This window comes from Staurois parvus, unplaced genomic scaffold (assembly GCF_062004578.1).
Source record: "Staurois parvus isolate SC_StPar_1 unplaced genomic scaffold, SC_StPar_1.0 ptg000235l, whole genome shotgun sequence".
Taxonomy (NCBI): Eukaryota; Metazoa; Chordata; class Amphibia; order Anura; family Ranidae; genus Staurois; species Staurois parvus.
Genome location: NW_028318031.1, coordinates 5,610,485 through 5,631,927, shown reverse-complemented (window position 1 = coordinate 5,631,927; position 21,443 = coordinate 5,610,485). Strand labels below are relative to the sequence as shown.

The 21,443-nt window shown below is 40.8% G+C and overlaps 1 protein-coding gene and 1 long non-coding RNA gene across 2 annotated transcripts in view; one reads left to right on the top strand and one right to left on the bottom strand.

Annotated features, from left to right (window-relative positions):
* Nucleotides 1-2,264: 2,264 nt before the first annotated feature.
* LOC149460096 (uncharacterized) lies at nucleotides 2,265-10,133 on the bottom strand. The gene is made up of 2 exons (XR_016313144.1): nucleotides 9,996-10,133; nucleotides 2,265-2,484 (listed from the first exon to the last, which is right to left on the bottom strand). It is a non-coding gene; the product is annotated as an uncharacterized LOC149460096 (long non-coding RNA).
* Nucleotides 9,727-21,443, top strand: part of TNK2 (tyrosine kinase non receptor 2) — a 288,277-nt gene continuing 276,560 nt past the window's right edge. Inside the window, exon 1 of the mRNA XM_089680116.1 lies at nucleotides 9,727-9,839. The gene's annotated coding sequence lies outside the window, so the exon portion shown is untranslated. The remainder of the gene's footprint in view (nucleotides 9,840-21,443) is intronic.

The window sequence follows — 21,443 nt, the reverse complement described above, 5'->3', positions numbered from 1 at the left end:
GGGCAGCCTCAACGCACATCAGTGAAGGAGAAAAGTTACCTGTTTGCAACATTTCATAATAGAAACAAAAGTTTTTTGTTTGTACGCGCAAAAAATAAACCCCCAGCGGCAAGTAAATACCCTCAAAAGAGAGCTCTATTTTTGTGTGTGAAAAATTTCACATGGGTACAATGTTGCATGACCACGCAGTGCTGAAAGCTGAAAATTGGCCTGGTAAGGAAGGGGGTATAAGTGCCCGGTAGGCAAGTGGTTAAATACACCTGTCATTCCAGCTGCAGTATTCTGATTCTTGCCACTGGAATCCAGTGTATGCCCCTAATCACCTGTGTGAAGAAGGTCTTATCATTCATGGCATTTCTTGAATGTAAAATAAAATTCAGATGGGCAGATATCTGTGGATAGTTGGCTGCGTTCTGAGGCGGCTAAATGTTGGCTCTGGATGCAGCAACACTCCGTTATGTGGCTGCATACAAACTGGCTAATTATCTTCAACCAGTTTGTGGCCAGTACCCCACAGAAATGCTGACCCTGGATGCACACTGTCTGCCTTCCAGATCAGTCTGAGACTTTATCCTCATGTACGCAGTGGGCTGATCGGTTACATGTGAACAGTAGCAGCGCCAGCCATTGATTTGTATAGAGTGCAAATCTGATGGCTGCTGCTGGTTGTACACGGTTTGAAGCCACTTTTACAACTGCCAGAAAGAATCCACTGATCCTTGCTGGGGTCTGCTGCTATTTGGCCGTGCAAATGTAGCCTGTTTTGGGAAACCATGAAATTGATGGCTTTAGTTCACTTTAAACACTGGTGTGTAAAATGTGTAACGCCCTGCCAGAAGTTAGGCTAAATTTAGTTTTTGGCTTCACTGCACTCAGTGGGGAAATTATCTGTTATTTTGGTCTTTCATGGTTTCCTTAATGTCAGTAGTTGTCTTTCTGAAAGAAGCTTTGAGAAAATAGAAAAGGAGGGTCAGCCACTGATTTATGAATATTTAGCAGACCCCAGCCAATCCCTATGAGGGGGGTGCCCAGAAAGTGACAGAAGAGGTGGTAAATATTTGGGAAGGCAAAGTGTTCTTCCTCAGCTAGGAAGGTTTCTGGGGGGGGGATGAAACTAGTGAGAGACCAGAGTTGCAGTTGGGGGCCTCAACTGTGTTGGGCTGAGGGCCTAGAGATAATTGCTAAAGTGACCTGCTGGAGGACATTGCTCTTGAATTGTGGGGTGTTTTTTTTTTTTTTTTTTTTTTTGTCTTTGTCTTTGTCTCTCTCACTGTAGAGTGTTGGGTGTGCAGACAGCTCCTGTGACATTTTGTTCTAAGAAGTTTTGTTCTCCACCCTTTCATACTCTCCGCTTCTCTCAAGATGTCTTGCTCTCTAGTTAGTTCTGTTACCTCTTCCCACACTCGCTTCCAGGATTTTTCCAGAACCTCTCCCTAGCCCAGTATGTCTGGTCAGCTCCTGCCCTGTTTTTAGGCGATCCTTAAACTCATTTATTCAGGAAGCCTACCCCACCTCCACATAAAAAGCTGTACTTATGTCACCTCCTTCAGATGATACCCTGCAACTATTCTCTTTTGTACCATCTCCCCCTCCCTTTAGATTGTAAGCTCCATGAGCATGGCCCTACTATTCCTTTTGTACTGATCTGTGTTGTGATTACGCTGTCCCCCCTTATATTGTAAAGCACTGTACAAACTGTTGGCGTTATATAAATCCTGTATAATATTGATCCCTGATATCATTTGAGTATTCTGAATCCTTAAATCCCCTTCTATTCAACACATAAAACACATGCGCTCTAATAACTCCCTCTATACTAAATAGCTGCTGTAATACAATTTTGTGTGCTAAATCAAAAATCACTCACAATATACAGAGCTTTTAAATAATTATATAAAATAGTTATTTGCACTTTATATAAGTGCAATTTATAATATAAACTTGTGACTCCTTAAGTGTATTAATTGCTTTCATATATGTCCTTCAGATCAATACATTTGTCCATAAAGTGCAGCAGTTCCTTCACAAAAAGTGCAGAGGTATATAACATAAGTTTTATATACCCCTCCTATTCAAGTTTCTGCAAATAATATCCACAAAGGATATCCCCTAGACTGAGCCGGTGTTGTTGGTGTGCTTGGAACTGTGGCAAAAACACCCTCTGTGCTAAGAAGGGAGATCTCCCCTGCAGGGATGAGCACTCGCATATAGAAATATGCCTTCTAGGCACTGGGAACGTACATAACAATACTATGTATAATTGATACGCTTAGTAGGAAACCTTTATTAAAGTAGCGTGAAGGCTAAGTTTACAGTTGTGGGTGGGGAGGGGTGGTTGAGCCTCAATGTCGCCCCAGCCCCTTAAGCTGCAAAGACAGAGAGAGGGGGTTGTTTCGAAGTTCCCAAGTCCTTCTGTTGAGGCCAAATCCCTCTCTCACACGCGCAGCCTCAGTTGTCCCTCTTTTTGGTCTGATGCATATTGCTCTATAAAAAACAAAATGAACGATTTTACTACCAAAAGTCAAATAAAATTCAAAAAATGCTGCGCTCCAAAATAAATAGAATAGTGAGATCTCTTGTGTGCTAATAATCAAACTGCAATCTCATAATAAACTAATACTGTGCTAAATATCAAATTTCAAACATTCATAATTCAATAAATATAAATTTTCAATCAATATGGAAAATAAAACAAATTAATCATCTGTGTCATATACTGCAACTGAAATTGTGATAATACTCAAAAGTACTAAAAAAAAATGATATAAGCAATACACAAAAGTCTCTGTGAATAAATATATAGTGATAGTCCTAAACTGAAACCGATATTGTGATCCAAAACCTAATTTGTGAATTTCTGTGAATCCTTATTATGATTGTGCTATGCGCTCACCTCCTTGTAAGCCTAGTTAATAGGCTTACTACGCTTTTTGTTCACAATAGGAACACTTGTAGCACCATCTAATGGATAATGGATGGATATCCCTCAGGAGCTTCTTGGTGATCCTCTCCTCATGTGCCAGTATCCCTGTTGGGATCTCTCCCTCCTTCTAGTGCTGCTTTCTCTTCCTTCTCCCCTATCCTGGATTTTCCTCTGTAGCAGGGTTTATAAAGAGAGGAATATAGTGCCTTATCCTTTTTACAGATAATCTTTATTGTGTGCCCGATAATGCACTCACATTATTTTAAAACATGCACTTGATAAAATCAAAATCCTTTGCTGTGTGCGCCGCACACAGAGTGTACTCGCTGTCCACCGGGTGTGTAGTGACGTCATAGGTAAGTAATTATATACAAATATTTCATTTTACTACCAAAAGTGTTGTGCTGTCCTGTTATCCAACCTCTAGATTATATTGGCTTTTCAAAATAACAAATAAAGTGGTCATAAAAGCACTTATGTGGTTTGACCAGTCATTTTCTGTATATTGGATTTTTATGTAACCGGGTCTGTTCTAGGGAGGTGTCCTTTGCTATATACTGTGTGCTAAAAAGTGTCTCTTTACCATTTCAGAAAATTAGGGGCCATGGCATGGAGTATTGTATACCTGCCATGGTTGCAATGCTTTGCTTTGTGGCAGGAATTATACGATGTTGTGTACAGCAAGCGGTACTGCAAGTGAATGGGGCCATGCGACAACTGCCCTGCAACTGTGTGCATTGTGGCTTGGGCTTTTAAGTGTTAAACAGATGTTGAGGAGGTGGCATATTGCCTTCTCACTGCCTCCAAAAAGCAATACACCGTTGACCTCTCTTCAGATGGTAACACTTATGTAAATGCCAAACTTTTTTTTTTCTGTTTAAAAGTAGGGGAGGGTTAGAACCCCCTCAGTTGTTGCCATCTGTCCCATTGAGAAGATTTCACTTCCTGTTCACAGCCAAAACCGGAAGTGAGAGGAAATCCCTCCAAACTGAGGGAATCCCTTGTCACTAGAACTAGTGAGCCTACTCACTAGCCTGTTCTGGGGGCACCCCAAACGTGGGACTTTTTTCACTTTTGATGATACCAGTAAACAGGACAAATCTAGAGAGGGTGAATCTCCTCAAAGGGGGTATAGACAGCAATAAAAACTGACAGGTATTCTAGTTTTAGTGCCTTTTGCAGAAATGCACTATAAGCCATTTAACAATTTCCTATGGGTCATGTTCAAATCTATGCTTTTTTGAGCTGCTGCATCTTTGGAAAGGGTAATTTTTTTTTTTTTTAAAGCAAAAAGCAGAATTTTTGCTACAGTAGAGTTTAATGGAAAAGCTATTGAATGCATGGTGGTGCATTTTTGCCACGGTTTGCATTTTTATTCTGCCCAGCAACAAAAAAAATTCCACTAACAAAAGAGAGCTGAACAAAATGCATCAAAAATGCACAAAGAAAACCGCAAAATAACCTGCAAAAAGCACTGGGGAAAGCATCAAATGCAAAATGCATATACACTATATTGCCAAAAGTATTGAGACACCCCTCCAAATCATTGGATTCAGGCATTCCAATCACCTCAATGGCCACAGATGTATAATATCAAGCACCTAGGCATGTAGATTGCTTCTACAAACATTTGTGAAAGAATTGGTCGCTCTCAGGAGCTCAGTGAATTCAACTGTGGTACCGTGATAGGTTGCCACCTGTGCAATAAGTCCATTCATGAAATTTCTTTGCTACTAAATATCCTGCGGTCAACAGTTAGTGGTATTATAACAAAGTGGAAGCAACTGGGAACAACAGCAACTCTGCCACAAAGTGGTAGGCCATGTAAAATGACAGAGCGGGGTCAGCGCATGCTGAAGCACACAGTGTGCAGAAGTCGAGTCAATAGCTAAAGATCTCTAAACTTCATGTGGCCTTCAGATTAGTACAACAACAGTACATAGAGAGCTTCATGGGATGGGTTTCCATGGCCGAGCAGCTACATCCAAGCCTTACATCACCAAGTGCAATGCAAAGCCACTGGACTCGAGCAGTGGAGATGAGTTCTCTGGAATGATGAATGAATCACGCTTCTCTGTCCGGCAATCCGACAGATGTGTCTGGGTTTGGCAGGTGCCAGGAGAACGGTACTTGCCTGACTGCATTGTGTAAAGTTTAGTGGGGGGGGGTTATGGTGTGGAATTGGTTTTCAGGGGTTTGGCTTGGCCCCTTAGTTCCAGTGAAGGGAACTCTTAGGGCATCAGCATACCAAGACATTTTGGACAATTTAATGCCCCCAACTTTATGGGAACAGTTTGTGGATGGCCCCTTCCTGTTCCAACATGACTGCGCACCAGTGCACAAAGCAAGGTCCATAAAGACATGGATGAGCAAGTTTGAGGTGTAGGAACTTGTCTGGCCTGCACAGAGTCCTGACCTCAACCCGACAGAACACCTTTGGGATGAATTAGAGTGCAGACTGCGAGCCAGGCCTTCTCATCTGACATCAGTGCCTGACCTCACAAATGCGCTTCTGGAAGAATGGTCAAACATTCCCATAGACACTTCTAAACCTTGTGGACAGCCTTCCCAGAAGAGTTGAAGCTGTTATAGCTGCAAAGGGTGGGCCAACTCAATATTGAACGCTACGGACTAAGACTGGGATGCCATTAAAGTTCATGTGCGTACAAAGGCAGGCGTCCCAATACGTTTGGCAAAATAGTGTATGTTAACCAAGCCTTGGTTCAATAGACTTCAATGGAACCACATATAAACCACAAGTGCTGTATTTTGTGTGCGTTTTTGATGCGTTTTGCATTTTTATTCTGCCCAGCATCAAGCTGGACAACCCCCTACCCCCCCCAAAAAAAAACCACTGCATCAAAAATGCATGTGCAAAATGCACCGCAAAACACACTGCAGAAACAGTGAACTGTAAACTGCATAGGTGTGGACCTAGCCTTATGGCTGGGACACGCTGATTGGCCAAGCGAATGACAGAAGAGAGCCCTTTACAGACAGCAGCAATGTGGCAGGTTTTTTTTCTCTCTGTAATGCAAAGTAAAAATGGTCACATGACTAAGTAAAAGCAAGATACAGTACACACTTTACACTTGTTGGCTACACAGTTAACCTTGTAATTACCCCTAGATGTTAACCCCTTCCCAGCCACTGAACACTGTATTAGGCCTCTTGCACACGGTACAGGTTGTCGCAAAAGCACGCATCAGAGATGGACGCAGTTCAACCATTTTGGTTTCACCCTCCATCTTAGCGAAGGGACTAACCATCCTGAAATATATTTTCCTGCATCCTCCCCCCTTCCCTCTCTGTTCAGCCTCAGCGACATCCGGTTGTGGGTCACTAGCAGGCTAGAGCAGCAGGGGGCCCAGAGCTACAAAGCCTCCCAAGAGAGACAGAGCCACTCTGCCCAAGAACCTGTGGAATTTCTCACCTCGCAACAGAGATAAGGCAGCTTTTTCCAGGAATTGAAAGATTTTAACCTCCTAAAACCTAGCAGCGTAGGTGACAGAATTAAATGAACATTCCCAAAGTCCGTTTTTCCCCTATGTTTCATATCTTGAAATATGGAAGACTTGCATAAAAACCGGGCACCTCGTCAGATGGCCAACGCACAGACGGACGCTCTGATAGGTCTCTCCATTCGTTTCGCACGCTCAGGGAAGCAGAAACCTAGATCTCATGAACCGTGAGGCCTACAATCTAATAATTCATATCTACATGATCCTTAAACTTATTTGCATACTAAAATACACGCAAAGAGATTGTCGCTTGTGCAGCTGGAAAGTTATAGGCCAAAATATGGATTAGGAAAGATGTTGGTTCTAATTCAGAGTTCCGCCCGACGATCCCTCCCTAAACAGAGTATTGGTCAGTTACTCAGAGCCACCCCCCTGCTGGGGGACTTTAAAAAACAGGCTAGCAGGCCTAAAGAGTAAGTTGAAGACATCTCCCATCTGTAACATCAATACCACCTGAGGAGACCCTTTCGCTCTGCAGCTTGAATCTGCTTACATCAAAGGCTTAAATGGCAAGTAACTTAACCCTTTAACTTCTCCCTGTTATCTCTTTGCTGTGCTATGGTTCTTTGTGTGTGTGTGTATATGTATGTATGTATGTGTGTGTGTGTGTGTGTGTGTGTGTGTATGTGTATATATATATATATATATATATATATATATATATATGTATATATGTATGTATATATCTTAGTTATATCTTTTTCTGTAAATATTTTATTGCATCTGTTTGACTCTTTTAGTAATAAATCTTTCTTTCTGAAAATGTTAGACTGTTTCTAAAGCGCTTAATTGCAATTTACGAATTCCTGCCTCTAAAGAGACGCTACTGTGTTTGTTTAATCCTCTGCCCAATCGGCCTGCGGTGACCGTATTGGACAGACGACTTTTCAACCATTATAGAGTATATTTGGCCGGGAAAGAATGTAATTACATTCAGGGGAGCAGAGGGGAGACAGCCAGGGTCTCTTAGGGCTCGTTCACACTTGACTGTTTTACCAACGCTTGCCAAACGCCCCTATAGCATTTGGCAAGCGTTGGTCTGGCGTTTGTGGAGCATTTTTTAACGCTCGGCAAACGCCGCATGCGCAGTTTAGCGGCGGTTGCTGGGCGCTTGCCGAGCGTTAAAAACGCCCCACAAACGCCTATAATGAAGTTTGAATGGTATTACTGCTCTGCAGCCACGTCGCAACCGCACCGCAAACGCCGGGCGTTTGCGGAGCGGCACCATAGACTAGAATAGGAGGCTTCAATGCCTCCTGACTCGACCAGAGGCGTCCATTTTGCCGCAACGCTAGCGCTTCCGTTAAAACAGCACCATGTGCTGCAATGTGCAGAATTGTCAGAGGCGTTTGGGAAGCGGTAAAAACGCTTCCCAAATTCCTCTGCCGCCTGCACACAGCACTAGTGTGAACGTAGCCTTAGACCTTGGATGTCTCAGAGAACCTGTCAACTTTTTTTTTTTCCAATCACATAGGGGACATGCGTCCCCTATGTGATGATTTTTTTTTGCTGTCCCCTATGTGATGGGAAAAAAAAGAAGAAAATGTTTTCTTTTCATTGTAAAAAAATTAGTTACACCCAAGCACATAACATCCCCCACTCCCCCCTACCCCCCCCCAAAAAAAAATCAATTGCAATACAGATGTTACATATTGCGGCACACACCAAAATGAGAGCTATAATACTAGCACCAGACCTCCTCTGCAATGCTAAACTGATGACCTAGAAGGAGCTTTAAAAGCTTCACCTATAGAAAATATAGGGTACTGATGTTTGGCGCCATTTCACGAGCTCATGCAAATTTAAGGTTTGACAAGTTATTTTCTTGCTGCAACCTTGTCTTTTATATTTTACAAAAAATAGTTAATTTTAGGGCACAAAAAAGGTAATAAATTGCCCTAACTTGTATTTTTTTACTGAGATTTTGCGGCACTATGCAACAAAAAAAAAAATTGAAACTACCACTAAGTTATTCTCTCGGGTCTCTGATTTCAGAAAATATATAATGTTTGGGAGTTTTATGTAAGCTTCAGGCCTAAAATGATTTTTTTTCAATCTTGTTCAAAATATGCAAAAACGTCTCTGACAGCAGAAGGATAACGGATAAACCTGACATTCCCCTTTCCTGACAAGCAGCCAATCGGTGCTCATTACACTGCAAGGTCTCTCTGCTCCCTGCTAGTCCCTGAGTGCGGTCCTGGAGACAGGGAGGGGAGGAGGAGATAAACAGTGCTATGTTAAAATGGTTAAATGTTTAAGTCACAATAAAAGCTCTTTTTGTGTTTAAAACATTTCTAATATCGCCTTCTATTTAAATACGGATTTGGTGTGTAAAAAAAAAAAAAAAAAAAAAATCTGGACAAGTATATTTTCATGAGGGACAAGTAGATTGGGACACCGATTTAGTCCCTTGGACAAGTAGTGTTTTCATAAATTTCCACTCCACTGCGGGGGGTAACTCCTCTGGAGGGCAAGTGGTTAATATACACTTATTGGGATTTATTTTTTTTAATCAAAGACATGTAGCAGAATCGATTTTTGGCCATGAAGAAATTTTATTTTTTAATTTTTTTTTTATTGGATATGTTTTATAACAGAGCAAAAATGTTTTACTTTTTTTCAATGATTTTTTTTTGTTTAAATAATAAAAAAAACCCAGTGGTGATCAAATACCACCAAAAGAAAACACGGGGGGAGGAGAATTTTCATCTGCATACAGTGTTGCATGATTGTGCAATTACCAGTTAAAGTGGTAGTAAAATGCCTGAAACCCCTCCCCAAAATAATGGGGCTTGCAGCTAACACCACTGGAGTTTTTAAAACTCCCAATGGGCATGATGACTAAAGTAGCGCAGCCAGGGGAGGACTGAGCATTTAGAAACTCGGGCAGAGCCCGAGGGCCCGGGGTCAGTAAGGGGCAGGGGCGGACTGACCATTTGGAAACTTGGGCACTGCCCGAGGTCAGTTGGGGGCCCCATGAGATGCCCCTGGTACCTTTTTCATAGGCTTTTTTTGAGTTTGGGCAAGGACACAGGGGCCCCATGATCCCCTATTGCCCGGGGGCCCCTTGAGTTGTCAGTCCGCCCGAGTGCAGCATAGCAAAAATGGCTTGGTCGGAAGGGGGTAAAATCTTCTGGAGCTGAAGTGGTTAAGTACTGCCATTGCTGACCACCTATTTTCTCTGGTTCGCCCCCCCCCATGTCTCACTGGAGCCATGTGCAGCACCCCCTCTAGGTGAGCCCCAGCAGTGCTCAGGCACGTGAGCGCGCCTCAGTCCTCGCACAGCCGGGCGCGCTCCCGCCGCCGCCTCTCACTGGACGGGTACGCGGCCGGAGTCCCGGAGACGAGGAAGAGAGCCTGTTCCCGGGAGGAGAGACGGGAGCCGTAATGTTCAGGTGTGTGAGGAGTGCTGGTGACCGGGGCCCGGGGAAGGAGTGGAGGGGACGTGTGCTCAGGTCCCCGTCTGGTAGAGGTGGGAGCGGTGTATATGCGGAATGGGGCAAAGGATGGCTGTGGTGATGTCAGTGTGTACTGGGGTCCTGTACACCTACCTCCTCAGAGCTGAGCGAGGCTGGCCTCTGTAACCGGGCACCTGCTGCATTCATGGATGGCCTGTGTTGTCAGTACGGTGTGCATTTCATCCGCTCACCTGCTACCAGTATCCCACAGTATGTCACCACACACCTCTATATATACTGGATGCCGGGCATGAGTCCTGACAGGGATGACAATGTGGTTGTGTATCAGGCTGATATATGCTCACCTCTCATCATAACCATTCACCACTTCAAGATGATTATTGTTTTTAGAACATTACTTGGAACCCCCAAACAAATATTTAGCAGAGGCCCTAGAGAATAAAATGGTGGTGGTTGGAACTTATGTCACACATTATTTGTGCTGCGGTTTATGAAACACAATTAAAAAAAAAACCACTTGTAGAACCCAATTTTTTGGTAAAATATAAAAGATATTGCACCAAGTACATAGATACAGGCATACCTCAGTTTATGAATTTAATGCGTTCTGCGGGACTTTTCGTATTGTGAAAAATTTGTAAACCGAAACTCGGTTTCCCATAGAAATACATTGAAAACCAATTAATCCGTTCCGGAGGTCAGAAAAAAGTTAGTCTTATCTGTTCAAAACTCTTTATAAAATACACTTTAAAGGCATAAATACTATACAGGGCCATGATTAAAAATTAATTCAGAAATGCATTGAAAACCAATCCGTTCCGGAGATCAGAAAAATGTCAAAAATGGTTTTTAGCTGTTCAAAACTCTTTATAATGTGCACTTTAAAGGCATAAAGGGACATGATTAAAAAGAAATTTTGGAAATGCATTGAAAACCAATTAATCCGGTCCGGAGATCAGAAAAAAATAAATAGTTTTTATCTGTTCAAAACTCTTTATAAAGTGCTCTTTAAAGGCATAAATACTGTACAGGGACATGATTAAAAAAAAAATTGTAAATGCATTGAAAACCAATTAATCCGTTCCGGAGGTCAGAAAAAAGTTAGTCTTATCTGTTCAAAACTCTTTATAAAATGCACTTTAAAGGCATAAATACTGTACAGGGACATGATTAAAAATTAATTCTGAAATGCATTCAAAACCAATTAATCCATTCCAGAGATCAGAAAAAAGTAAAAAATAGTTTTTAGCTGTTCAAAACTCTTTATAAAGTGCACTTTAAAGGCATAAAGGGACATGATTAAAAAGAAATTCGTAATTCGTAAATGCATTGAAAACCAATTAATCCGGTCCAGAGATAAAAAAAAAAGTAAATAAGTTTTTATCTGTTCAAAACTCTTTATAAAGTGCACTTTAAAGGCATAAATACTGTACAGGGATATGATTAAAAAAATTTGTAAATGCATTGAAAACCAATTAATCCATTTGTATTGCAGAAAACAATTTTTGTAAACTGAGCCATTATTTTCAATGGATTTTCATTCGTAAACCGAAAATTACGTTAACCGAGGCATTCGTTAATTGAAGTACGCCTGTACCTAACGTGTCTTGCTTTTAAAATTGCTTATAACGAATGGTGACAAACTACAATAACTAAAAAAAATCTCTATAGCTGTTGATGCTTTAAACATTTTTATAGGTTACCAGTTTAGAGTTACAAAATTATAATTTTTTTTACATTTTTATGCTCTCCCTTTACGACTTGCCCTCCAGAGGATTTACCCCACTTCCTGACCAGGCCATTTTTTGCTGTTCGGCACTGCACTATTTCAACTAGTAATTTCACGGTCGTGCAATGTTGTACACAAATGAAATTTATGTCTTTTTTTCACACAAATAGTGCTTTCTTTCGGTGGTATTTGATCACTTCTGCGTTTATTTTTTGTGCTATAAACAAAAAAAAGACCAAAAATTTTGAAAAAAAAACCCAATATTTTTCACCTGTGGTTATAAAAAAAACAAAAAAACAAATTCAGTTAGTCATACATTTTGGCTAAAATGTATTCTGCTACATGTCTTTGGTAAAAAAAAAAAAATCTCAATACATGTGTATTAATTGGTTTGTTTGAAAGTTATAGTGTCTACAAACTATGGTATATATATTGGAATTTATGCAGCTATTACTTTCTGACTGCCTATCACATTTCTTGAGGTGCTAAAATGCCAGGGCGGTAAAATCCCCCCCCAAATGACCCCTGTTTGGAAAGTAGACACCCCAAGGATATTGCAGGCATGTTGAGTCCATGGAACATTTTATTTTTTGCCACAAATTTTTTGAATATGACAATTTTTTTTTTTCACAAAGTTGTCACTTTAATGATATATTGCTTATGCATGCCTTGGGTATATGTGGAATAACACCACAAAACACATTCTCGTACTTCTTCTGAGCATGGGGATACCACATGTGAGACCTTTTTGGCAGCCTAGCCACATACAAGTCCCCAAAATCCAATGACCACCTCCAGGCTTTCAAAGGGCATATTTCCCCATATCACTTCCCACTACCTATCACAGTTTCGGAGGCTCTAAAATGACAGGATAGTACAAACACCCCCCACCAAATGACCCCTTTTTGGTAAGTAGACACCCCAAGGAATTTGATAAGAGGCATGTCGAGTATTTTACAGATATCATTTTTATCACAGGGTTTTGAAAAAGAAAAGAAAAAATAAAATTTTTGCTTTCTTTTTTCGTTTTCCAAAAACTTGGCAACAAATGAGATCAGCAAAACACTCACCATGCCTCTAAGCAAATACCTTGGAGTGTCTACTTTCCAAAAAGGGATCGATGGGAGGGGTTGCTTCTACTATCCTGGCATTTCAGGGCCAACATTAGAAGCTTATGCCACCCATTCTTGAAGACCAAGCCTTTTCTGACACTTTTTGTTCACATTTAAATAAACAGTTTTTTGCTAGAAAATTACCTTGAACCCCCAAACATTATATATATTTTTTTAAAGCAGAGGCCCTAGAGAATAGAATGGTGGGTGTTAATTTCTTACATCACACAGTATTTGCTCAGCAAGCGATGATGATACACTGAGTAAATAGATACCAAACATGACATGCTTTAAAATTGCGCATGCCCCGTGCAATGGCAACAAATTACATACATTTTTATTATTGATGATGGGTGACGGGGTGATCAAAGGCTTAATAGGGGCGATCAAAGGGTTGAATATGCTAATCTAACGTGTGTGTGTGTAAAATGTAGTGCTTTTACTCAGTGCTGTGTTCTCTCTTCTCTCCCTGGACCGATGAGGGGGGGGGGGGGGGGCACAGGCGCGTTCACACCCCAAAATAGGAAGTGATGCAAGATTACCTCGCTTTGCCAAGAGCTGCTGCTCGCCTGCAAAATGCAGGTAAGCGGTTGGCAAGTAATTAAAAAAAAAAAAACATATTGAGAATTTTTTTAAAGAGTTTTCTTTTTTTTTAACATTTTTTTTTTAATTCAAATTTTTTTTAATACTTTTATCAGAATAGTACAATGTTACCATAGTAATGTATTATTGTGAGGGGGGTGATCATGTGTTTTTTTTTTTTTACGCTTTGCAGGAGAAATAAAGATCATTTCTCCTGCAATGTAAAGCTTGCTGTCATGAACCTAACTGAACTGTCATGAGTGAGTTAAGTTGTGACAGCTTAGGATAGTGATCTGTAATTGGCTGGAGCTGGTCACATGGTAAAGGGTGCTGTGATTGACCCCATGTATCATGTGACAGCTGTGGGCCACAGCTCACTAGGAAGAGGAGCAGAGCTGTTATGAATGAGATTGATTCAAAACAGCTTTGCTTACATTGTGATCATGTGATCAGATGATCACTAGGATCTTCATTCCGCTAGACACAGCAATCACAAGGGGGAGCGCTGCGTGACCGCTTGGGAGCGCCACGCCCCCCTGTGTTAGTACAGCCAGAGCAATGTACAGGTACGTTGCCTTGCATGTAGCTGCTGCTCTGCTGCAGTACATGGTGGGTGGGAAGCGGTTAAAATGTTTTTTTTTTTTTGATCACTTGAATTCCTATCACAAGAAATGTAAACATCACTTGTGATAGCAATGAACCCATTGACACGGCACCTCCCGGTCCTTTAACCGCTTGCCTACACATGCATTATACCCCCTTCATGGCCAGGCCAATTTACAGCTTTCAGCGCTGTCGCACTTTGGATTAGAATTCCGCAGTCATGCAACACTGTACCCATATGACATTTTTATCATTTTTTTCCTCACAAATAGAGCTTTTTTTGATGGTATTTAATCGCCAGTGGGTGTTTTTTATTTTTTACACTATAAACAAAAAAAGAGCAAAAAATGTGTTTCTTTTATAAAATTTTGCAAACAGGTAATTTTTTCTCCTTCATTGTTGGGCGTTGATGAGGTAGCGCTGATAGGCAGTGCTGATGAGGTGGCATGGATGTGCACTGATAGGCTGCACTGATGAGGTGACATTGATGAGGCACTGATGATGGTGCACTGATATGCAGCAATGATGGGCACTTATAGGCGGCACTGACAGGGGACACTGACGAGCGGTGCTGACTGCTGGCACTGATGGGCGCAACTACTGGGCACATGTGCAGGAGGGCACTTTAAATTTTTTTTATTTTTTTAATAAAATGTTTTTATTTGTACACTGTCCCTTTTTTTTTTAAATTTAAAAAAAAAAATCACTTTTATTGCTATGACAAGAAATGTAAACATCACTTGTGAGGACAAGAAAGCATGGCAGGTCCTCTTTATGCCTCATGTACACTGCTGCTCATAAACGCGAGTTTAGGGGTTTTCACAGTTTTTTTTTTTTTTTTTTTTTTTTTTTGCCAAAGCCCCTGAATTCAACTCAATAAAAGCCTATGGGTCCATGCACATAGACTGTTGTCAGAGTTTAACGGCAGCAGAGTTTAGGTCCAATAAAACACCCCTCTCCTGTACGCAGAAGAATAGTGTTCAGGAGAGGAAAGTTTTGGCCAAATAAAATTCTAAACGCAGCAAAAATGCATGTCAACACACCTAAGTGCTAAACGCATTTAGCGCTTGGGCGTTTATTCACTTCAATGGCAAGTACTCTGACCAATAAAATGAATAAACTTCCAAGTGCTAAATGTGGTACTGCATTTAAATGCTTTTTTTGCCGCATTTAGCGTTTTTCTGCTGCCAGTAGAAAAACGTTTGTTGTCTCTCCTCTACCCTTGAAAGCTTGAGAAAAAAAATTGATTGCATAACAAGTCACTCCGGTGTTGTCCAGGGCTCAAAGCCCACTCTCCATCTTTTCTCTCTTCTGTGTGAAGTAACCCTTAGGCTCCATGCACATGGGGTGTTTTAATAACGCTGGTAACGTTAGCTGTGTAAAATCATGTTAAAAACTTGAGTTTTCAGCATGTTTGCATTAAGCTTTTGCTGTGTTTTTTTTTGCGTTTTTGGTTTGTGGTTTTTAGCGGTTTTTACCCAAAATAATTTTTTTTGCTCAAAAGTTCAAAAACGCTGGTTTGCTGCAATTTTCAGCATTAGAGCATTTTTACAGCTAAAAAACTCCTCTAGAAACCCACTAGTTCTGGGTTTCTTTTGCCAGCCAAGAAACGCCCCTGCCAAAAACTGGTAATTACAGCCTATGTGTGCATGGACACATAGGATAACATGCTGGGGAGTTTACTGGCTGTAGAAAAAAACCTCAAAAGCCGAAAACAGCCGCTGTAAAAATGTCCAGTGTGCATGAGGACTTACTGATAATTGCTGCATTCATTCAAAGTGAAAGAATATGTAAACACAACATTTCATATTCCTGATATGTGCCTGCAGTACTATGTACTTGTATGTAAAAGTACCCTATTCTCTTTGTAATGCTTCCTGTGTGTGAAATACCTGATGTTCCCCCCAGGGCTTTGCTTTCCTACCAAAAATTGACCACACTAGGCAGGAGAGCACAGCAAGGTCAATTTTCTGGCTGAGCTGGGAGATAATCCAATGATCAGGCTTGTGCTGAATCCCCCACCCGCACAGCCATTCACTGGGAAGACCTGTGTGCTGCAGTTTCTCCAACCCCAGCTCTTATAAATAATCACATTCCCTCTGTTTTCAGTTGCATAACAAAAAAAATACAGGTTAGAAAGTTTTTATATCTTTGCACAAATTGTCTTTAATTTCTATTTCAACCCCTTAACGCCGACATCACAGAACTGGGCTGCATATTTGCGTACCTGTCTGTGCTGGGAGTGCTCCCAGCACAAAAACCAGAGTGGCACTGAAAGCCCTGAGTCCCCTTCTAATGATCGGGACCTGGGACTCCTGATTCCGGGTCGCATGATTGCTGTGATAGGCTCTGATTGGCTGTCACAGTGATCAGTCACTATGAAGCCTGCCTCCCTTGGTTTTTTTTCTCTCTGAATGAAGGAGAGATATACAGTGTATCTCTCCCTCTCTCCTTGCAGAGAGAAAAAAAAGTTTGTAAAAAGAAAAGATAAATATTATAAAATAAAGTAAAAATATCTAGATCAAGCTTTGATCTAGTTCAGTGCCAGGGTTAGTGTTTGGGTCAAAGTCTGGGTCAAAGGTCAGGATTTTATATATTTTTTAAAAAATTGGAGTCAGTGTCGGTGTGTTTTTAGGTAAAAAAAAACAAAATGCACACTATTGTTTTTGGGCTGTAGTACAGGTACAAACGACAAATAACATACACATATATGATGTCTATGCGATCGTCAAGCAGAAAAATTTATTTGGATTGTTTTTTGGTGGTAGGTTATGGTAGTAATAAGAAACACACAGCTAAATTAAAAAAAAAACTTTTTTTTTTTACTATTTTGGGCCCGTTTTCCTTTGATAATCAACAAAAAAAAAATCAGCAGATATCCATTACCATTTACCACCAAAGGAAAGCCCAATTTGTCCTGAAACAAGGTATAAACACCTGGATGTACAAAGTAGTTTTGATGATTTGATGATGGTTTTACTAATACAAGTCAAAGTTGTAAAATTTAACTTTTTCTTTAAGATTTGTTTTACCCTTAGGCATGAAGGGGTTATTAAACTGAATGGGCTGTGTTATAAGGTGAATGTTTACATATACTTTAGATGCATGGAGGTCCAGCTTTTAGCTGCATCTGGAGGGCACAGGTGCACTATCCAATACCACTGCTGGCAGCCTGTCAAACTGTGAGAGACATACAACTGCTGTGGTTGGACAGTGCACCTTGTACAATTTAGGGCAGTATTTGCTCAACGATGAATGCTTGGAACACAAGCAGTCTATGTTCTGAGTTCCTGGGAGCATAGTGCCCTAAACGTACGTACCACTAGGTGCCATGACTGGCAGTCTCGCATAGAATTTGACAGGCTGATGGCAGCAGTGTTGGACAGTGTACCTGTACCCTTTTGCCATAGCTAAACATCGGAGCCTCATGCACTGGAGCTAAATGCCCAGTGTGCATGAGGCCTAAATAGCCAGTTAATTCGTATTTGCACCTTTTGTGATTTGTTGAATTTCAGCTGTTTTATGACCATGCATAAAAAGAGGAATATTATTTTCCTTGGGACCAATTCACCCCTATACAATGCACTTCTGTGCAACTTGGAAAAAGGTACAGGGTCTTGTCTGGTGTGTTTTTGGCCCCATAGACTTCAGCAGGAGCATACTTACTGTATTATTTCTCCAACATTGGGAAATCTTCCATGACAATTAATTTAGGGGTGATGATGACATTGGACTTTAGAAAGCAGAGCAAGTCCTAACAGACCTAAATAAATATAAATAAAGAAAGCAAGTCTTATCACATCTGAGTTGGCTGCTTATTATGTTGTATTTTAAAGGATAGGTCACGTGCAAGTCATAGCTTATGAATGATTCCTTCCATGTGGTGGCTTAATGTGTTCCTAAACTCAGGATCTGCATTCACTATATCTGGTCTCCCACAGTACACACAACATGGAAATGCAATTATTTTAGTAAATAGAAACTGCTAAATACCTTTTCTCATCAGCAGTTAGAGCAGTCTGGTGACTTCAGCAGAGCACTAGTTAAAGCTTGTGTGAGGAGTTTCCTTTCTGCTGTAGGAGGATGCAAAACACCTGGCCTCATTCTGAAGAGTGCTGATTGGCCCTGTGCTGATCACATACACTCTCTCAAGAAAAAAAAAAACCTCTCTAGCAATTCACACTAAACTGAGCATGTGCAGAATGGCTACTGGGAGGAGGGCAGAGAAGAAAGGATCAAAATTACTTTTTATACAATGCAGAGGATTAACCCCTTAGGTCCCACAGTGAGTATAACAAGCATGCTTTACTGCAGATACAGACTGATTTTACTGTTGTGGGTTTAGTAACACTTTAATATATTACAGTATAAGCCCTGGAAAAGCTGTGCACAAGACATAGGTATCAGAAAAACATTGCAAAAATACCTTATTACCTCTGCTTTTTCACTCCCTGTGCATGCAATGTGGACATTGCATACCAAGCCTAATTAAAAAGATGATGTATGGATTGCATTCAGCTTGTGTGCAACTGCAGACAAGGACTGAAAACAAGAATGGCATCTGTTCCATATACCTGGATATATGCAGACAGAATGAATGTAAATAATAAGCTTTGTAGAAATCTGTGTAACAGTAGTGTGACAAATGTCAGTGAATCTGTCGGAACACAGATAGAATTTTCAGAAACTCCTCTCCTTTGAAGAGGTGGAATTTTACAGGCAGAGGAGCTATTTCGAGAAGTTGAGAGAGTAATTGGAATGTATAAAATCTCAGATCCAGATTGTCTCAAAGATCCAACTCAGTAATTTCACATGTGACACAATTAACAATTGAATATAGAAGAGGTCTTTTTTACTGCCACATTCCTTATCACCAATGGGGAGGTATTTCTTTATGTATCTATCCCAATAGCGCCATATAAAGGTGTTGCAGAGAAGAACTGCATGAATTTGTTGCACGCATCTTTACGAACAATGAATTTGTAGCAGGGCTTTTGTAAAATTGGCGCAAGGCTTCCGACTATATCCACATAGCCAGAAGTGCATTACAAATGCCTTAGTGAATTACCCCCACTGTGGTTACTTTCACTGATGTGGGCCTGATATCAGAGCTCTGAAAGAACAGGTAAAAAAAAATGTTGAAAATTTGTTTTCATGTTATCCCTAGACATATTAAAGCAGGGCTCGACAAATCCCAGGTCGCCATGGCAACTAATAATTGCGTTCTGGCGCCTGGTCTTTTGTCAGCCATCCGCATCCACCTTCCACTCGCCGACCACGTTAAAGCTGAAAAAAAGACGGCTACAGCGCGGTCATCCAGTCCTGGGAGTCCTGCGCTCCCCTGGGGATGCACATTGGGCATGCTGTTTGCTTGTGTTCTTCACAGCTGATCACATGTAAACAAATGCTAGTTATCGACACACACAGCATGAGGAAAAGAAAGCCAATACCTAGTTATCCTGTGACAGGGGACATTTACACTGATAATCAGGGCACTGATCATCAGTGCTGCCTGTCAGTGCCCATCAATGCCACCTTATCAATGCAGCCTCATCACTGCACATCAGTGAAGAAGAAAAATTACTTATTTGAAAAAAAATTTATAACAGAAAAGAAGAAAAGTTAGTTTTTTTTCCCAAATTGTAAGTCTTTTTCTCATTGGTTTAGCAAAAAAATAAAAACCTAGTAGTAAATAAATACCACCAAAAGAAATCTCTATCATCTGTGTAAAAAAAAAATGATAAAAATAGCACAGGGGTAGAGTTTTGCATGACAGCGCAATTGTCATTCAAAGTGTGACAGTGCTGAAAGCTGAAAATTGGCCTGGGCAGCAAGGGGGTGAAAGTGCCCAGTAGGCAAGTGGTTAAAAAAACGGGCTCCTAACTTTTTTATCTGGCTCTTACATTCAAAGCAAATTTGTCAAGCCCTGTATTAAATGAGATGGTGTCTAAAATGTATTTCCACTTTTGTAATCAAATTTGAGAAAACCCCAATATGTTTGTGTTCCTTTTCACACAGCTTACCAAAAAAAAAAAATCTTACCTTTTTAGATGTTTCTAAAGAGAATGTATCATGGCTGACTGCAGACATCTCTTCACTAGCCTTGCATCATCTGTCCGAATAGTTGGGCTGGGGACTGGCGCTGACTCCAGTTCTCATTCAAATATAATGGAGAAACCCAGCTTCCAAACTTTCAACCTTTTGTTAGGACAGACAGTGTTCAAATATAGTACAGCAAATGAAATATCTGCCTCCAAACAGGGGTGCTTATGGTAATTAACAGCTTCCCAGCCTCCCTTAGAAGAACAATAGGGAACCAAGGATATTTCCTTGCTAGAAGTTCCAGAAAAGAGCATTTAAAATGGGTAAGCTGCAATTTTCAATTTGTTTGTTTTTCTATGTGAATGTGGACATGTAATAAAATATAAAGTTGACATGTAGGTCAGCCAATTTGGCTGAAAAAGTGGAAACAGCTTTAACAGCTTCACTTTCCCAGTACATACAGTGGGGAAAATAATTCTAAAAGGTCAAAAGGGTGCAATAAAAATATTTTACAGAAAAAGATGTAGCCAATATATATATAAATATACAGAGAGCAATACCACAGCAAAGCGATAACAGAAAATAATTTAGGGAGAAAAAGTACTTGCCAAACGTCCTGGTTTAAGCAGATCAGGTTTCATGAGCCAAAAGGGTGCCTTATCTCCCAACGTTTGTTCCGATGTTAAAAGGGAGGAATTCTTCAACTCAGCTTAGCTTTTTCTAGGAACTCCACAGGGTGTCTCCCTGAAGCAGAGAACCAATCGCCTCATTTGGGAAAGGGGTTGTGTAGACGGGGAGCTCAGGCTATGACCAAAGCCTTCACAAATTATACTATGGCCAATAACTTTTCCTAGGTACATATAACAGTCTATCAACAAGTAGATTAATACGCAGAATCTTCCGCTGAACGTCTACATATGAAATGCGAGATACCTGCTTGGATGGTTAAGGAGATATAATTTTCTGCTCTCCTGTATATGTCAGATAGGGGGTGTAATATATTAGGTGATTTGTATTAAAGTGAGCCATCCGAATATGTGCTCCATGTTTGTGTAATTATTTCCTATTTGGAGATATAAAATTATATGGAAAACTGGGTTTTAAAATGTAAGTCTGTTTTATGACTCCATGGAATGTCTTTTTGAAGCTCAGTGAGGGCTTGGTTTATGGCTTTATGACATCCCAGATTGCGAAGCTAACAGGCATCTAGGCACCAGCTCAGCTGGGGTTTTATAGCCATGGAGCTCTCCCACTGGGGCCTGTTGCCTATTGAATTCTGCATCAAACAGACCACATGTCACTCAACAGAGAGGGAGGGGGGATGAGGAAAGCTGATTTGGGAGAGAGAGATACAAAATGGAGGGGTTTGGAGCAAAATGGATGACCGCGTCCATCTCTGTGTGCATGATTGCTACAACCACATAAGTTTATTTTTTTGTCTACCAGGAGGTTGAACTGAAAAAAAACCGATTCCCGCATCCACACATTTAATGGGAATCTCTTCCGCTGAGC